At 37.1% G+C, this 18,985-nt stretch overlaps 1 long non-coding RNA gene across 1 annotated transcript in view; it reads right to left on the reverse strand.

The window, feature by feature from the left end:
* Nucleotides 1-18,985, reverse strand: part of LOC140686193 (uncharacterized) — a 70,867-nt gene that overhangs the window by 48,067 nt on the left and 3,815 nt on the right. The window contains exon 2 of the long non-coding RNA XR_012059812.1: nt 12,707-12,882. This is a non-coding gene — a long non-coding RNA (uncharacterized lncRNA). The remainder of the gene's footprint in view (nt 1-12,706; nt 12,883-18,985) is intronic.

Below are 18,985 nucleotides of genomic sequence, written 5' to 3' on the forward strand. Positions count from 1 at the left end.
CAAAAGCAAATCATGTACTCTTTAAAGCTCTTTTCATGGTAGATTATTTCTCTCAAAATCATGTGTCAATAACTGAGCCAGGTCCTATAGCATCTCATTTAATTTTAGATTTGTCAGTATAAATGCTTCATTGTATCATTAGATGGAATTCCTTGGCCAGTTTAAAAACAAATATTTAAATGCAACGTCATGAGGAAAATGTTTCCATGGATAGAGAAGACACGCTGGAAAAAAAAAATAAGGAAAACTTGAGGTAGTTACAGCTACTGCAAGTTTCTTAATCATGCTTAATTCATCTTACAAGTAAGCTATATTTGTACAAGCGAAAGCACACATTTTATTTAAGTAGACCAATTTGCAAAGAGCCCCCGTACGTACATCTGTAACCTACTATAAACACGAACACACAGGGTCTTTTTATACTTATTGTTTTTTTATATTTTTATTTCATATCAGGGATTTCTACTGACGTCAATAGCAGTCTCAGAATTGGAATGAGTAGTAAAGATTTAACAGGCGGTTGCTGAGAGGATTTTAGCTCATTGGCTGAAAAAAAAATCTTGCATAAGTGGTCTAACCAGTGACTGCTAATTTAAGAAATTTCATCCATTTCCATTTTTACGAGTGGAATAAACAACATCAATAATAAGAGTAATTGAACAAGGCTTATGGTTTTGGATACTTGGATGTTTTCGTTGGGTAGAAGTGTGTAATAAATTACTTTCTATTCCAACCCAATACAGCGTATTTCCATTTCCAAATAGTCTTTACTAGAATTTCTACAATTATATAAGGAAACAAAGGATTATGATGCACATAAAATTCAGTTATGAATTCGCATTTTTTTCTGACACTATAAGATTAGCCTCCATTCACAAGGGATTTTTAGGGTGATGAAATTACTCTGTGTGATACTATAGTGGTGGCTACATGTCATGCGTTTGTCAAAGCCCATAGAATATAGAACATCAAGGGTGAACCCTAATGTAAACTATGGACTTTGGTTGATAATAATGTGTCCATGTTGGTTCATTAATTGTATCAAGTATGCCACACTGATGAGGGATGCTGAGAGTGGGGGAATATATATGTGTGAGGGGGGAGGGCTGTGTGGGCACTCTGTTTATTCTGCCCAATTCTCCTGTAAAAAAAATAAAGTCTATAAATAAATAAATAAATTAATTAATTAATTAAAATAGAGGTGGGGGAGGGTCTAGCTCAGTGGTAGAGTGCTGACTTAGCATGCAAGAGATCTTGGGTTTGATTCCCAGTACCTCCTTAAAAAATAACAATAATAAAATAAAATAATAAATAAACCTAAATTACCTACCCTCCAGAAAAAATTAAAAAAAATAAAATATATCACAGCCTTGCCTTGAAAAAAAAAATTAGTCTCCACTCAAACATTCATCCCATTTTAAAACTAGTGTCCATCCCGGTCTAGTTGGCCAACAATTTTTCAGAAAGTTTCTCAGAGATGGTCAGATGTTCACATACTCAACAATAAATGCAGAGCACTTTTGAATTTTCAGATAGGAAGCCAGCATTGGTTAGAACCCAGAGCTTTTCAGTTATTTTGATAATACACAGAAGTGTTTATGCATATGGGAGGTGCGGGGGATAAAGTAAAATAAATGTGTTTTTTTTTTTTAACTTCTAACTCCTCTTGTCACTGGCTCTTCGAGAAATGACTGTGAATATATGCTTCTAGAAGCAGATAATAATAATTTATTACATCCACACCATCTGTTATCTTGGGAGGAGAAGAAAAGTAAATGGCTTTGAAACTGACAAGGGTCTTGGGGTAGCAGAGGGATCAGTTTTCTTAGATGGAATCCCTAGTACGCGGTGCTGCTTAAGAGGAAAACTGCATTTCTCTTTTTCACATTGTATGAAAACCAATATTTTCCCTGGAGCCCGGTGATCGGTCGAGGCAGCCAATCTCCGAAGCCTGCGTTTCCAAACTTCCCCCCATTTTACCCCGTAATGCCGTCCCCTTGCTCCCAATGAATCGCACATCCGTTGTTTTACCACCCAGCTTATTTGATCTCCGTGGAAGATGAATGGCTTTGACTAAAAAAATTAAACAATGGCAGAACTAAAGTGCAGCCCAGAGTAAACCTTACTGCCCTGAAGAATTTCCTTTCTTTTTTCCCATTCCTGAGATCAGGTCTAGGGTTCTTTGCTATCCATTCATATTTGCTGGATTCTTTTTTTCTAACTACTGGTGTTTCTTTGTAGAAATTTGAAATTTGGTCACTTGTCCTTCAGAGTTTTCTTTTCAGTAGGAAACAGTGCCACGTGTGGACGCTCCACCAGAAACAAAGTGTGAAGATCTGGGGTCGTGCCTTGATTCTGCCACATAACTATTTGATCCTCGCTCCCAGATCTGTCATGTCAGGGTCTTAGTTTTCTCATTCATGAAGTGGAAGCAAGAGTTGCCTTGCTTTGACATTTCGGGGAGTTGGAAAGATAGAAAAATCTAATGTGTAGAGAAGCAATTTGAAAATGGACTAAACATGAAAGAAATGAGACTGATAAACCTTACAGCAAACTTCACCTATTAAATACATGGGAGTCGAAAACAAGCTGGAAACTAGTATCCAAGTCTGTTCTAGTGTTTCATAGAAAATTAAATAATAGGTGAAGAGATACTTGAACAACAATTCTAGCTCACATGCAGCAAGATACAACTTGAGTGAAGACCAAACCCTCATTACAGGCAAAAGTATTTTACCGCCAGTTGACATCATCCTGAAAATACAATCATCAAATTACTGCATTGCTCAACAATGAATGAAGCTTCTGGAAAGCAGGTGTGGGTTCTCCACTTCTGGCTCCCAAAGAATAGAGGCTGAATTATATTCAGGTTGGACGCCAGGATATATAGTGGCGAATACTTCTCAGGGATGAGGATTGACGGGTCTTTATATGGTGGTAGGGGACTTGGAGAGGGTGCCTCAGCTCCCACAGTGGGCACCGTAGGGTAATGCTGAGTTGACCTGAATGACTCTCCTACATGCAGCCCAGCAATGAGCTGGCTCACCAGGGAAGACTGCAAGGCTGCTAAGATGCAAATTCCCCAGACCTGTGGAGCCCTAGAACATGACGTTTCTCAGGCTAGCATACCTGAAAATGCACACTTGAGCGCTTCCAAATTGATCAGCTGACCCTTGTGCCTTTCCATATCCTCCAGACATATGTCAGGAGGAGGGGATTTCATATCCATACTCAACCTAACCACCCATGGTGAGTCTGGATGCCTCCAGTCTAGACAATCATCAGCTCATGGGATGGGAAAGGTCTAGAGGATATCGTTCACCCGACTTGCTCGGTGCCTGTAAATTTCTCTTTTAGCTTCACTTTGTGTTGGGAATATTTGCTCTTTTTGCCTCACAGGGGGACAACAAGCAAGGTAAATGCCATGTACCCTGCTGCACAGCCTTCAGGAAGCAGTAAGAGGGTTTGACCCACCCCAAGAGGGAAAGAAATGCCCTCATGAGTGTCAGTGGATTACCTGGACTAACACAGATGGGGCTTATTTATGCACATGGGTCACTGAAACACCAGACCGACCTGGTGAGTGTGGGCTACCCCCAGGGATCTGTGGCAGCAGCCTGACTGTACGCATATGAGTGGTTTCCAGGTGGTCAATGTCATGTTCGAATACTGTTGAAGACTTGGAGAGATGAAGATACTGCGAAAAAGAAACCCAGGCAATGAGACCACTGGGAAATTTCAAGTGAAACAGCTTACTCCTCCCTGGGCTAGGATGGGAGGGGGCAGGACTGGCAAGCCTGCTGCCCCTTTGGAAGGGAGACACAGGGAGGAAGAACCCTAGAAAGTGGTCCAACCCTCCATATGCAGGGGAAAGACAGGAGGAGCAAAGGCAGAGAAGACTGGTAAGCTTCCTCTGGAGGCGCCCCTGTAAAAAGGCGTGTGCCTGTGAGTCTTGGAAGGGACTGACAAAGAGGAAAATGCAGGGAGGGTATAGCTCAGCGGCAGAGCGCATGCTAGCATGCACAAGGGCGTGTGTTCAATCCCCAGTACCTCCATGTAAATAAATAGATCAATACCTAATTACCGCCCCCCTCCAAAAAAAATAAAAAATAAATTAAAAAAAAGAAAAAGAGGAAATTAAAGACTTAAAAAAAAAAAACCCAACAACTCTTGGGCAAATGTGGGAACCACTGGTACTTTGGAAGATTAAAGGGAAAAGGACAACAAAGAGAGAGAAAACAGAAGACAGGCTCATCTACAAACTATATAAGTTTTTAGGAGATTGGGATCAAGAGTATCTTGAGGGATGTTTCTGGAAGAAAAGGATTAATCACTAGATGCCTGAGAATCTGACCCGTGATTAAATCCTGGCCACGCTGACTCAGATTTCCAAGGTGAAGGAGCCAAGATGACTATGTTCCAGATAAAGCTCTTCTAATTCCTTGTGAAGGCTGTTCATCAAGTAACACGTGGCAGATCTGGATGAGATGCAGCTGCACTGCAGAGTGGGCACTGGTTAGGTACCGCCCAGCCTGAGGGAGCTCTGTGACTCAGAAGGTTTGAAATGGAAGGGGCCTGAAGCTATGGCTACCCTGAACAAATGTCCCTGTTCCCCAGCCTGGTCTCTTCCAATACGCGTGTTCTCAGGGTGGGGTGACTGAGACAGTGGATGTTGGGCCTGGGGAAGCACGGCCACTTTGTGCTGTCACTGTGCGTACTGTATTGTTGCTTGTCTCTATCTCTTCTTAAAACTAAATAAACTTGGCACTGAGTAAAGTAAATTGTGTCTCATAAGTCCGATTGTCAACTTGAACTCCAAATGACTGATCAGGTCTAACAAGGGGAATTAGTCGGGAGAAGGTACAGCATGCATGAGGTCCTGGATTCAATCCCCCGTACCTCCATTAAAAATAAATAAATAAACCTAATTACTACCCCCCTTTTTTAATTAAAAAAATAATAAAGAGGGGAATAGTGACATTAAAAGAAAAAAAAAAAACTCTCCTGCAAACTTCCAGAATCAGGTCAGGGGAGATGCAGAAACAGAACAATAATGACAATATCCTGGCTGTGTTATCCTAGAGTTTGAATGGTTCAGATGGGTGCACAGGTGGAAAGGCCAGAGAACGATGGATGTGGGCTTAGCACGAGTGAATAGTTCAAAGGTTCTGGGATGGAGAACATTTAGCATGTAAATTCCCAGCAATAATTTTAAATGATTTAGGTCTGTATGTCCTACAGAGGGAAAAGGAAGTGAGAAGAGTTGCCAACATGAAAATGTCCCACCTAAATATTGGTGACACGGTATGTGTTTCCCTAGTATTTTGCTAGGACCCCAAAGAATCTATTTGAACAGAAAAATAATAGACGTTCATGACTTACTTAAACACCTGTGGTTTGGTGGTTTTGGGGTTGGATAAAACATCACTTTCCATACAAGCAGTTTAGGTTAAAAGGAATTTAAATAGCTGAGGGCTGCACACTGGGCTCCGGTGCTTTGGAGTTCACTTGCTAGTTGTTCATTTATAGTATATCTCCTATGGATACTCTTCTCTAAGTCCCATTTTGAAAGCAGTCTACGCTGACTGTATTTTTTAAGAAAATAAAGCACGGTAGTGATTCAGGAGGTTCTTACACAAATGTCATTAGTAAGACTTATAAAGCCAAAGACACGCAACGTAGGCAAAACCCAACATTTCAATATTGACAAGAACATGGACCACTTGCCAAGAAGGTTATGAAAATAATGTAGACAGAATCAGGCAGAAGGTAGAACAGTAGCATTCAATCAAACAATTAAATAACTTGAGTGGATCCAAATTTGGAAAAAAGTGAAGTAGGTTAGTGTTTTCACTTTAATTCTCAGACTTTGTGGCATAAGATTAACTCATCTAGAGGAGAGGCACTTGGACTCTAAATCTCCATGACGCTGTAATAATTAAGTTTTAAGTTTTTAGGGAGTGCAAGGTAAATGATTACCTTGTACATCAAAAATCTCCCACCAGGAAGTAGCTTCAGACTAGTAAGAAGAATCACCAAGATTCCTGAAATGACATCCTTATTTCTATAAGTGACCACTTTTAATTCTGAAAATTTTGAGGAAAGACACAGAATGCAAAGTTAATAAACCCATGATACTAATTCATGTCTTGGACTAACCTGCGCTAGTATTCACAGGTTGTGTAATGCATAAAGGCGATTTAATATTTAGATAATTTAATAGGTTAGTCTTGCAATTTAAGATAAATAATTGAGTAGCTGACCTTAGAACTGGGGTTTTTTAAAAAATGGATTCATTTTCTTTCTCTAGTATGTCCATAAGCTAGAACACATGCAAACATTTATTTATGGAAGTAATTTTTCAATCAGCGGCCCAAATGGAAGGCAGTTACAAGGACTGTGCATAATAAATAATTCACTGATTCTTTGTTTTGGAATGAGGGACAGGGACAAGGTCACAATTGATGAGATAGTGGGGATCTGATGTTTGGAGACTGACAACTTAGCAAACTTCAGTTTAAGCTGCAGTCTTGGCATTTCTAAAAGCATGTGTTCCTAACATTTTAACTGACTCAGGCTTAAAGCAATGGAGAAAAACCTTTGATCATTTATGGGGTGTAAATTAGTTGTTGTCCCAATCAATTCATTTATAATATCCTTTTTTATCAAAAGAATTTAATTTTTGAAGAAAACCATTGTGCTATATCTAGTTAGCTTAGAATAGTTTTGTGCTAAAATAAATGTTTATTTTTAAAGTGCAGTAATGCTATGCATTTCAAAATCATGGTCCCAATTTTATGGTGCTTAGTCTTTGAGCAAAGGTCAGCAGGAGGCTAGTGTGGCTGTTGAGGAGTGAAACAAGCAAGTGGGCGGCAGTGATGTCTCTGGAAATGAACCCACCAGAAGGCAAAAGAACTGCAAGGTCATCGAGGTTCCCTAGATCCATCTTTACACATTTCAGATCAAAACTACTCAATGTGCAGGCATCTAACTTCCAGAGCAGTGGCGGCATCTTTCCTAAGACTCTTCTCATCCTTTTATAGTTAAGTTTCCTTTTGGAAGACGTTCTTTTTTCCTTGAACAACATGCAGCAATGTTAACTTCTTCCATGCCTTATTGAATGGTGGTCCTTTGTTAGAATATTAATTTCCTAACATCCCCAGTTACAAGTTATGTGAGATGAAATGGTTGTCTTTTCTCTGTGTTTCTTAGTGCATTGAAAATTTCAAGCTTAAAACTGTGCTACAGTGCCCACTTTTCTTGAAATGCCTTTGCTTCATGTCATCATCGATCTAGCCATTAAAAGATTATGCTTTCCTTTCAAAGAAATAGAAAAAACAGTCCTAAAATTTGCATGGAACAACAAAAGCAAATCTTGAATAACCAAAGTAATCTCGAGAGAGAAGAACAAGGCCAGAGACATCACACTTCCTGATTTCAAACAATATTACAAAGTTATAGTAATTAAAACAATATGGTATTGGCATAAAAACAGATAAACAGCCCAGAAATAGATCTATGCATATGGTCAGTTAACTTATGACAGAGGAGGCAAGAATATACAATGGGAAACGGACAGTCTCTGCAATAAACAGTGTTGGGAAAACACTGAATAGCCACATGCAAAAGAATGAAACTGGACCACTGTCTTACTCTATACCTGAAAACAAACTCAAAATGTATTAAAGACTCGAACGTAAGACCCAAGACAATAAAACTCCTAGAAGAAAACATAGACGATAAGCTCCTCGGCGTAGGTCTTGGTAATGATTTTTTGGATCTGACACCAAAAGTAAAATCAACAAAGGCAAAAATAAGCAAGTGGGACTACATCAAACTAAAAACCTTTTGCACAGCAAAGGAAACCATCAACAAAGTGAAAAGGCAACCTGCGGAAAGGAAAAAATTAATTGCAAATCATATATCTGATAAGGGGCTAATATCCAAAATATACAGCTCAATAACCAAAAAAAAATCAGATTAAAAAAACGGACAGACGATCTGAACAGACATTTTTCCAAAGAAGATATACAGATGGCCAACAGGTACATGAAAAGACACTCTGCATCATTAATCATCAGGGAAATGCAAATCAATGCCACAATGAGATACCATCTCACACATGTCAGAACAGCTATTATCAAAAAGATAAGAAATAACAAGTGCCGAGGAGGGTGTGGAGAAAAGGGACCTCTCTTGCACTGTTGCTAAAAATGTAAATTGGTGCAGCCACCATGGGAAACAGTATGGAGGTTCCTCAAAAAATCAAAAATAGAACTAGCGTCTGATCCAGCAATTCCACTTCTAGATATTTATCCAAAGAAAACAAAAACACTAATTTGAAGATATATACACTCTCGCGTTCACTGCAGCAGTTTTTACAATAGCCAAGATACAGAAACAACCTAAGTGCCCACAGATGAATGGATAGATTTTTTAAAATGTAATATACATATATATGTATATATATCTCACATGGAAATCTTCTCCCAGAACTAAATTTTGGGGCATAATAGGGTGCATGAAAAAGATGTTAAGGAGTAAAAAAGAAGTCTAATAATTTTCTGTTCGGCTAAACTATTGCTTAGGTATAATGAAAACATTTAAACCTTGAAGTAATTTCAGTAATGCATTTCAGAAATGCAAGGGCTCAGAGAATGTATAAGACCTAGTTACCTTTCCAGAAAGACAAATAAATAATCCAAATATGAGAAAGATATGATGGAAGAGAAATGATGATGAGCAATGAAACCACTAAAACATAATAATACAAGTAGTTGTTAATGTCATTATAACATTTTAAGAAAGTGCACAAGTAATCAAAGAATGTGCAAAATCAGAACGTTGTCAGGAAGAAAGAGAAAATTAATGCCTACTAAATTTCGTATTTTTTTTCATAATAGAGAACATAAAGTTTTATCCTCATTAAACACAGAGAGAGATCCATTCATATTATATTGGAGTTACCTGACTATTAAAAACAAGAAAATCCAGCTCTGATTAACTGAAGTGGACAGGCAATTTATAGGGAGGGGCTTAGGTAGCTTTCATAATTGACAGGGAGACTGTAGAAGAAGATTCAGGCAGACAGAGGAAGGCAAGTCACCACCTGTCATGACTCTGAGACGGTGATCTACATGCTTCCACCAGAACCCTCATCCTGGGAAACTTGGTCGGCACCAGGGCTCCTAACACCACGACCAGTTGTGGGGGTCTTAATTACACTGTAGCCACTGGGAACATGTGCTCCTGAAACTGCACCTTGGGAGAGTGACCGAATACGAAAAGCCTCTGGTGGGGACGGCAAACTGGCTAGACCTGGGACATCTGCCCACCTCTTAGCTGACAGAAGGATTCAGCCATCGTGACGTTGGCCCTGCCTCCGTGTGACTGGGGTGTTTGTCATTTGCAAAGGGCAAAAGGACAAATGTTCACTCCAGGAAAAGGCACAGACACAAACGGACACACATATCCTTACATTTTTTAATGTACTGTGAATTGGAGCCCTTTGATAGGAAAATTGATAAGCATTGGACTAAGTAGTCATAAATAAATACACACATATGTGAAAATAAATAAGCAACAAGGTCCTACTGTGTGGCACAGGGAGCTGTATTCAGTATCTTGCAATAGTCTATAGTGAAAAAGAATATGAAAAATAATCTATATAATATAATATAATATAATATAATATAATATATATGTATAAATAAATCACTATGCTGTATACCAGAAACTAACACAACATTGTAAATTGACTATAGCTCAATTAAAAAAAATAAAATAAATATATGTATAGTAGGTAGACATGTGGTTTCTTCTCCAGAGTTAAATTTTGAGGAGGTGCATTAATGGGGTGAATTATAAAGATGTTTAAGGAGTAAAGAAAGAAGTCCAATAATTTTCTATTTGGTTAAACTATGGCTTAGGTATAGAAAAATATTTAAACATTTGAATATTTCCAGAAAAGAAATGCGTTTCAGAAATACAAGGGCTATATACGTGTGTGTGTATATACATATACATATATATATATAAAACATTTTATATATTTTTTTTGATTCAAGGCTTTATAACAGCCAAGGGTGACCATTATTCCAGGCATGGCAGTGAAAGACTATGATCTCTCATTTTCTCTTGAGCATATCTGACTGCTCCAGTCTAGGACCACAGTCACATCTACATTTGGCTTAAAAACCAAACGTAGGACTGCAAAAATGAGCACTTATGTCTCCAATATAATGAGGCTTCAGATTCAGGATAACCTAACATGACTCTCTTCCCAGTGAATTTTACCTAAATGTCAAAAGTTGTGTGCCAGGACTAGCTCCAAATATTTTCCTTGCCACCCCGATCTGGCCTCAAGACAAGAACATAACTTACAGGGGCTCCGGCTGCAGTGAATTTCAAGTGGATCGCTTTTATTTTCCTAAGGATTTCCCTGCCAAGTTCTAAAACATGGAAACTTAACGTTAGCGCGCTTGAGATGGTACTCAGGGTAAGTGTTTTGAGTCTTCACTGACTTCTGCTTCTCAACACTTTTGCACATTCAGAATGGCCATGATTTTCAACTTTTTAAGACGGTATTTTGATCCCTCTGTTGCCACCATAGGTTTGAGGATGTCAAAGGAGTATTGCTCTAATTATTTTTTCTATTATTTACATAATTTTGCAGTCACATTACACCTCATCTTTTATCTGTCAATGACCGATCTTAGAGTCTGATATCCAGGATTTATCTATTCTTTTCAAATATAGGTTTTATCCTGATGCCCCAAAAAACAAGGGGAAAAAATGTCTTCAGAGCAGAGAATTGTAATATTTTTGGTTGTTACAAACTCACAAAAATTATTTCAACTCATATTAGGGCTCTAGGTCCCAATGTACATTCCTAAAGGTAGGATGTTTTGGAGAAGAGGTTGATGATGGTTTATTCATTAGTAAACAAACACTTATTGAATTATGTCTGTGTCAGGCACGCCTCTAGGCACTGGAAACGTATCTTTGTATGAGAAAAACAAAACCCTGGCCGTGTGCAGCTTCCATTCCAATGCAGAGAGGCAGAAAATAAATAAAACCATGAGCTTACAGAGCAGGTTACAGCGTGCTAACTGATGTGGAGCAAAACACACAAAGAGGGAAACGGGTTTGCAATTCTCAATGAGGTGGTTATGAAGGTCTTACCCTGAACGTGACTTTACCACATGGACTTGAAAAATGTGCAAGATGATGTCTGGTCAGAGGAAATAGCCTGTGGAAAGACTAGAACGAATAGCCCGTGGAAACAGGAATAGAATAGCCCGTGGAAAGGCCACTGTTTCCAGGCATCAGGAGGGGACGAGTGCGGCGGCAGAATGAACACAGTGGTGAGTGATGATGCCGCTGCTGGTGTGCCCAAAAGACTGCCAACGTTCCCTGACCCAGAAAACGCCACAAGGCTCCAAGGTCAAGGAACATGCTGCAGGTGTCTTCTGTTAAACCCAGCCAAAAGGAGGCCTCAGGCCATTCCATCCATGTGGGTGGAAAGATGCCTTGCATACAGTAGCGCCTACTAATCATTCATTGAATTAATTTAAAGCAAGTCTGTGTATGCAAAGATGCAAAGTTAAGACAGAATTTTTTTTCATATTTTCGTAATAGCTTGCATACAAATTCGGAAGCACAAAGAAGGTCAAGACTAGTTTGCTGTGCATAACGGGGAGATAGTTTGGAAGTTCTGAGTGAGCAGGAGACAGTAGCAGCCTGGCTAGCAGCCTGGGAGAACAGTGGGGCTTGAGGGAGACAGCCCTCGTGGTTCCCTAAGAACTGGAGAACACAGAGGCTGAAGAGCAAATTCCAGGTGAGAATTATATACAAAAAAGGGAGTAGATCACAAGTCTCCATTTTTAATTCAGTAGCAGCACTTTTCTTTGGTCCAGAGTGTGAATGTATCTGTGCCCCAGTGTTCATAGCAACACTACTTAAAATAGCCAAGATGTGGAAGCAACTTAGATGTCCATTCACAGATGACTGAATAAATACGATGTGGTACACACACACACACACACATAATGGAATACTGCTGAGCCATGAAAAAATTAAATAATGCCATTTGCAGCAACATGGATGAACCTAGAGATTATACTAAGTGAAGTAAGTCAGACAAAGACAAATATCATATGGTATCACTTACATGTGTAATCTAAAAAAAAAGATACAAATGAACTTGTTTACAAAACAGGAAGAGACTCACAGACATGGAAAACAAACTGATGGCTACCAAAGGGGAAAGGAGAGAGGGATAAAATGGAAGTTTGGGATTAGCAGACACAAATTACTATATATAAAATAGATAGACAACAAGGTCATAATGTATAGCACAGGGAAGTATATTCAATATTTTGTAATAATCTATAATGATAAAGAATCTGAAAAAGAATATATACATGTATGTGTAACTGAATCACTATGTTGTATACCAGAAACTAACACACCATTGTAAATCACCTAAACTTCAATTAAAAAAAAAAGTGTGACTGTATCAAGTCTAATTTAGCCTGTAGAGCCATGGAATTAATTAACCTGATTTTGTCATCCCTAACAAAAGTTCTCTGAGACACTGAGTTCCACACCATGTACTAGCCCATCTTGTCAACACTTCTGTCAACAGCTTTAGACAAAAGTTTTCCGTTAAGAATAAAGACTTTGCCAAATTGGCAACACTTACAGTTTTCTTCTTAGTTTTTTAAGGCCGTGATCCGTCTTGATCCTTTTCTGCAGGATGAGACTGCGATTGACTATAGACTTCTTACCTGACCTAGAAACTTGAGCTTTTGTTTCTTTGGTCTGTTTGCAATCTGATGGGTTACAACCACGCTAATCCTTGCTCCCCTGATAATGTATCTGCATAAAAAGAGAGGGTAACACAACTTTGTAAATCATCTGTACTTCAATAGCAAAATAGAAAGAAGATGGAAACTAGTAAGATTTCTACGATTCTGATGTTTCAAAAACAATGCTGTCTTACTTACCGTTCATCACTCTCTTTGAGGCAAGCTTTTTATAAGAGAAGACCATGAGGCTGAAGAAAGTCAAGACTATATGCTTATCATATATAATCACATTGCCCTGAGTCAAAAATCTGTGCTGTTTTCACTTCATTGAATTCATATTGTTCTCATTCCCCAAAGCTGCGTTCCTCTAACTTGGCTGAATTGGGGTTTTGCCTGGTTCTTTCCTTACGTTTTCACCACTATCCCTGTGGTACTATAACTTGAAATCTTTTCTACTTGTTTAATGCAAAGCAGAAATTGAAGGCGAGGGACAGCTGGACACCAAGATATGTTAAACTCCCGCCACTCGGAGGTGGGCTATGCTAACCTAGGTTCCTTTCATCCATCATGTTATGTTACCTTTACAAACCCGTGCATTAAATATCATTACAATACTTGTGCATTATTAACCAGAGAAAATGACCTCTGTTCACATAGTTGTGTTAGAGCTAATATCCATCAAAGCTGAGGCTGGACAAAAGTCCATCTGTCCTCAAAGTTCTTGCAATTAATTTTTTCTGTTACTGTCTTCCTTAATATTCTAGTTTTCTGCCTGAATTCTCCCCTCTTTCTGAAGACTTCAATACTTTTAATACTATTAATTACAATAGAGAGAGTCCTCTAGTAGCCAAGCAAATTCTCCTTGAATGTGGCTGGGAGTCTGGGGCAGGGCATCCTTAAGTGACTCTTGTGTGGGACCAGCATCTCTGGAGCATCTGCTCAGCCTGAAAGTCCTCAGGACCAAATTACTCTGGGGCAGGGTTGAGATGAGAATGCATCAAAATGTCCACAAATGCATCACAATTCTATTAGCAGATAGACTTAGAGATTCACAAAGAGAAAGACAAAAATAACAAAGTGAGTTAGATTTTCAGTGTTACTTATAGTCTTATCACCCCTTTGAATAAGTTTAAAGTGAGATTAGTAAGCCTTTGGGACTTCTGGATGAGCCTCTGGGGACATTAACAGACTGATAAGCAGGATGAACTTTCTCAAGCATTTGTGGCCAATTCATCCCGCGAAGAAGAGAACACACACAAAAATCCCTCTGCAAAGTTTATTTTCATATACAAAATATTATTTTAAATGCAAAATATGCTCATTGCATACTATTAAGATGTACAGAAGCTCTCTACTTTGCCTGTCAACAACAGGTAACAATTGTAAATAAACTGGTACATGCTTTACCAAAATTTTAAATTCTACATCTGAAAAATAAAAAACGGCATATAACACATTTCAACTTACTGTATTGCATGTTATAACGTGTAGTGCACAACTTTCTATTTTGTCACATATGGAAATGGCTTAGTCTCTTTAATGATTGCATTGTGTTCTAGTATTTAGAGTTATCACTTATGCACAAAGTCAAGTCTTCTATTTTTAAAAATAAAGGTGAAATAAATGCATTTGTACACGTATCTTTGGTTTTTATATTTCTACAGGATGTTAGAAAGAATTGCTGTGCAGGCATATTATATACTTAGAAAGGCTTGCTACTCACTGAAAGTTTTAATACCTTAAATTTCCACCAATAGTTAAAAGCAAATGAGTTTTTCCTAAAGTTCTCCAAACTGGGTATTATCACTTTTTTTGCCCTTTCCAATTGGATGAATCAAAAATGATAGCTATCTCATCCCAAAATTCATATGTATCCTTTATTACTAAGTTTGATGCTTTTAAAAAATTTTATTGGCAATGGGTATTTTTTTCTTACTGAATTGCCTTTTCACGCCTTAATGTAATTTTGTTATTGGAATGCAGACTGATTTTTAACTGACTTTCTGGTTGTTTTTTATGCACAATAGCATTAATAATTTACCTCGTACGTTGAAAATATTTTCTCTGGCTTGTTTCTCAAGGGTCACCCTGGCTTTTGGTCTTTTTTGTTATTTGCTTGTTTTCTGTTATACACAATGTTACATTTTAATTCAGTTAGAATAATGAATATTCTCCTGTTATTTGATTTAATGATAGCCTTAAAAAGAACTTTCTACTTAAATCTAATTTTAGAACAGCATCTGTATTTGCTTTTATTCCAATAAACTCTTTATATTTACCTTTAATTCCTTGGTACATAGAGTAATGTTGGAATCCAAGCTTTAAAAAATTTTTATATTTATTTGGCTTTTAAATAGCTATTTTTAAAGTCTAATGGCTCACAACCAGGACAGTATTCACCCACCCCATATTTTAGGGCAGGTAACATCATGAGGTGTTTTTATGAATATGAATTTCACACGTAAGAAATATATCTATATAAATATATGTATATACATACATAACTATATATAAAACTGTATGTATGCCTGTACATGCACATAGTTATATTTTATACTAGGTTTCTGTACATATGTATAATCTTATATATCTGCCAAATATTTTAATTTGCTTTGAACTAATATTTTCTTAGCAAAATACGAACTTTTTAGAATATTACAAATATAAAATACATTTACATATAAAATTAAGAGTTTTATCATTTTGTATTTAATGTAATTAACTAAAATTTATGTTAGACATTCTGTGCTCAACAAATTTTGAAAAAAAAATCGTTTTTAACAAATCTTATAAATAGATTGGTTTCATGGTCTATTTCAGGAACCAACCCAAAGAAATATAAAGTTAAGATAAATAGATCTAATTAGTTAAAATGATGTATTCTATCCTTTTTAAAATAGTTGAATATTTATCTTATCCCTCTTAATAACATAAACAGACATAACACTGAACACTTTAGTAAAATAACACTCTTTCCAATTCATTATCCAGAACTCAAACTTAAATCATGTTTATTTTTCAGGCTCATATGTAAATTGATTTTCAAATGGTGATTTTTCATTCCTAATAATATGTTAATATGTTTTCTTTCACAAAATCTGGGTGCTCTGTAGTACAAAATTAATAGTTAATCTTATCTTTTGCTAAGGAAATTTCAGGAATCTAAATAAAGCAGTTGCAAACAAATTGAGCTACATTTGGCTACTTTCAAAACAAAAATTAAAATCATAATAATCTCAAATCACATTTTTTTCCTCTAGTTGCTGCTATTTGTCAGACTTATGCCAGGAACTACAGAAAAAGGAAAAGCTGGCTACATGAACACTTCACCTAATATGTAGAAATTTATAAAGACTCATTAAGCATCTAATATCCAAGATGGGTTCTAAAAACGAAAAATGGCAAGGCTCCACTCCAAATGGAAAAAAAAAAAAGATTAAGCAGATGAACAATTTCCACTCTGCCTTAAGAAAAAAACAAAACACCAGTATTAACTCTAATAAAATATATTCCATAATTTGCAGTTCCCTCACAGTCAGATCTTAAGTTAATAAACATGTAAAATAGGTAAAAGTATTTCTCCATGAATATTTGCTTATATAGTTTCTAAGGCAGAAGCCATAAATACCACTTTATGCAGAAAGAAATGGTTTATTTTACTACATTCTTACAATTTAAAAAGAAAAATCATATTACAGAGACGATCTCAGGCATCATTTAAACTGTTTTTTTTCTGTCTTTTCTCAGCTCTGCATTTTAAATTAACTGAGAGAAATAAAAAGAAGAACCAGAGAAAACCAGGGCATTATGACAGGATGATTTTATTTTATGTACGAGTCTAAATGAGATTTTAGAAAATGGATGCGGTATTCCTTAAATGGAACTGTGTGGTCAAAGACCATTAAGCAGCTTTGGAAGATTCCAGAGGGACACCTGGGGCCAGACGTTCCAATCCCAATGGACTGAGTCCACTGTTTGTCTTTCTGCATGGAGAATTAATAAATGTATCAATCTCCTACCAGCAGCCCTGAACTAGGGAACGTAAAGGAAATAGAATAAGTGGGGGAAAAAAAATGGCACATGTGCTTTTTCCTTCCCCCACCTCCTGATCTTCTACCTTCTGTGTGTTGAAATTATTTTCCCTTCAGGTTTTTTCATACTCTTCTCTTTTTTTCCTCGTTGTTATTAGTTATGTCTCATAGCGTTTCTGACTACATTGCACTTTGTCTGCCTTAGAAAGATGTCTCCCAACCAGGACAGGGGCTGTAATTTTAATGAAATTGGCCACCTTTGCATACCTTCTGCTCAGAAGATCAGACAGTGGCCTTGACGTGTCAGACTTCATTAAATGATTTTAGTTTCAAGGGTAAAAAAAAAAAATTAAACAGAAAGTTAAGGAAACTGCAGTCAGGAAACGTGTATGGTGCCAACAGCCTTAGAGCATGGGATTCCAAGAGTCATTTCAACACTTCTGAACTGATAAGCTAATTAATTATTAAAACAGAAACACGCAGGATACCTGTGACCAAGGTTATAAATACACTCCTTTTCAATTCCTCTTTCTTTCCTTTTCTATTCATAACTGTAGAACATTGCCTCTAAATTGCACCAAGGTGATTCTAAGAAGTCAATTACAAAGATTTCAAATCATGGCCAGGAATTAGAGAAGCTAAGAAGAAATGTAAATTGTATTTAAAAAAAAAACGTTACGGGTTTTTTTTTTTTTTGACTCTTAAGTTTTTGCTTTAGAACAACTGGTTTAAAGCTCTGTGGAAGCAAAATTTAGAAATATTGTGACAGGTACTGTTTTATGCTTTTCTTTGCATGTCAGCTGAACTTTCTCCCCATCTCTCTGCTGGAAACTACAATAGTTGTTGGTTCACAACTCCTTTTGCAAATGGCTGGTGGGTAAAGATAGTGAAAATACAAAAAATCAAGCAAAATTAAATAGGTCTGTGGATTGCCTGTTCATGAACGAGAGTTTATTTGTGTCCATTTATATTCTTACAAGCTTAAAAGAATTCCCCTTAGAGATTCTGTTTTTCTTTAGTCAAATATAATGATTAGTCATTTAGATATGAAAACGTAGGTGCCAGACAAAGACAGAAAGGGAAAGACAGAACAAATCCAAGAGCTGAAACACACTGCAACAGAAAATATGATTTCTGTGTTCTGTTCTCATCCTGAAAAGAGAGGAAAAGTGAGCTGGGTATCATGACTGGAGCCTAGAGTTCAAGACTGTTGAAAAGACCAAGAGATTTTGAAAGCACATAGTAGAACTATTCAGTTTTATATTCTCAGCAGCATTGTGATTTAAATCTTATCAATCCAAATGTTTAAAAAGCTCATTATACATAAAATAAAAGATAAAATATCTTTTTATTATCAGTTTGGTGTTATTATTATTATTTCTGAGAGAGTGATCCTTTTATTTTTGTAGAAATCAGTGAAAATTATTGAGTGCTCTTTCTGGTATCAGAGCTGGAAAGGGACAGTACAGTGTGTCAAACGGGTTACAATCAGGAACATTGGTTATGTTACCAGACGGAATTTAACATGAAGAATAGGCTAAGCTGGATCAAAAGGTCAAAGGGGGAGCACTGAGATAACACTGCGAGAAAAGACTATCAAAGTAAAACTGCACCAGGCACTTGTTAAAACTGGCAAGACAGATTTCACTGGGCTTCCACAGTAGGAGAGAGAGGCTCGGGACAGTTCTGAGCTCATCTCTGCAAGAAAAAAAAAAGGCAGGAGTGTTTGTTTGTTTGTTTGTTTTTAACATTTTTTATTGAGTTATAGTCATTTTACAATGTTGTGTCAAATTCCAGTGTAGAGCACAATTTTTCAGTTATACATGAACATACATATATTGTCACATTTTTTTTTCACTGTGAGCTACCACAAGATCTTTTATCTAATTCCCTGTGTTATACAGTACAATCTTGTTTATCTATTCTGCATATGCCTGTCAGTATCTACAAATTTCGAAATCTCAGTCTGTCCCTTCCCACCCCTGCCCCCTTGGCAACCGCAAGTTTGTATTTATGTCTATGAGTCTGTTTCTGTTTTGTATTTACATTCTTTTTTCTTTTTTAAGATTCCACATATAAGCAATCTCATATGGTATTTTTCTTTCTCTTTCTGGCTTACTTCATTTAGAATGACATTCTCCA

This window comes from Vicugna pacos, chromosome 16 (assembly GCF_048564905.1).
Source record: "Vicugna pacos chromosome 16, VicPac4, whole genome shotgun sequence".
In the NCBI taxonomy this organism is placed as follows: Eukaryota; Metazoa; Chordata; class Mammalia; order Artiodactyla; family Camelidae; genus Vicugna; species Vicugna pacos.